The sequence below is a fragment of the Pygoscelis adeliae genome, unplaced genomic scaffold, assembly GCF_000699105.1.
Source record: "Pygoscelis adeliae isolate BGI_AS28 unplaced genomic scaffold, ASM69910v1 Scaffold15, whole genome shotgun sequence".
NCBI classification, from domain to species: Eukaryota; Metazoa; Chordata; class Aves; order Sphenisciformes; family Spheniscidae; genus Pygoscelis; species Pygoscelis adeliae.
Window position 1 is genome coordinate 6,287,534 of NW_008824988.1, and position 1,103 is coordinate 6,288,636.

Below are 1,103 nucleotides of genomic sequence, written 5' to 3' on the forward strand. Positions count from 1 at the left end.
GCGGTCCCGCCGTGAACCAGTGACGGGGCGGGGGAAGGGTCACTTGGCGCCCGCTCTCTGTTATTCAGGAATTCTAACTGCTCTGTGTAACATTGTTCAGTGTCCCGTCATCGGAAGGTTAGTGTTGACGAGCATGCTGGCGACAGGCGGGGAAAGGGCCAACAGTGGCAACGGTGCCGATTTTCACACATTAGCGGAAGTAACTAGTAGGCAGGAACAACTGGACAGTAAAAAACGCACTTTACACTGAAAAATGCGACGGGTATGAGCTGCAATGACAAAACCTCAGAAAACCTCACTGGGGTTGGAGCCTGCTGTTGCCCGTTGGCCTTCCGAATGGCTTTCCAGAGCCCTTCCCGCCTTCCGAATGGCTTTCCAGAGCCCTTCCCACGCGGGAGTGGGGTGTGACGCACAAGTGTTCTGGTACCGGCAGCTCCCTTAGCTTCATGCTCAGCCCTTTTTGCGTTCAGCCCCCCCTAGCCTCTCTCCAAGCTCTTTTCCCTGTTCCAATCCATGCGTTTCACGACTGAGTGCAGGTTACCTTTTACAAAGGCTTACAGTTTGGCCAAAATTCGGTAGATTTGTGTAAGAACTACAGCAAGTATGTCCCTCGAGAAAGAGCTTTCTCCCCCCCACAAGCTCTCTGCTTTCCAAAGTATACCTTACTGCTTTAAACCATTAAGGATGCAGATTTTGTTTAACCGAAGAAAAACACCTGGTTTTCGTTAGCCTCCTTCTTGGAAATGACGATTGCTTTGGCTAAAATCTAGATGGAAAGACATCTGGCACAAATAGCTTCGGTTTATGGCTTTATAAACAACAAAAACCAGAGTCTTAAATAGGAAATATTGGGCAACCTTACTAAAAGGGCGTGGCACCCAGCCTGTCAGTAGTTATACAGACGTGTTCTATCTACACTTCCTAGATGTGTCCGTTGTTTCATCTCGGTTTTTGCCTGTGCTCCATGATGGGAATTACAAGTGGGTATGGAGTCTAATCCAAGCCCTACAGATGCCAAACAGGAGTCTTCGTTTGGAGACTCAGAAACACGCCCGGGGAAGAACAGTTGAGGCCTTATTACCTAGACATGTAGGATAAACTCA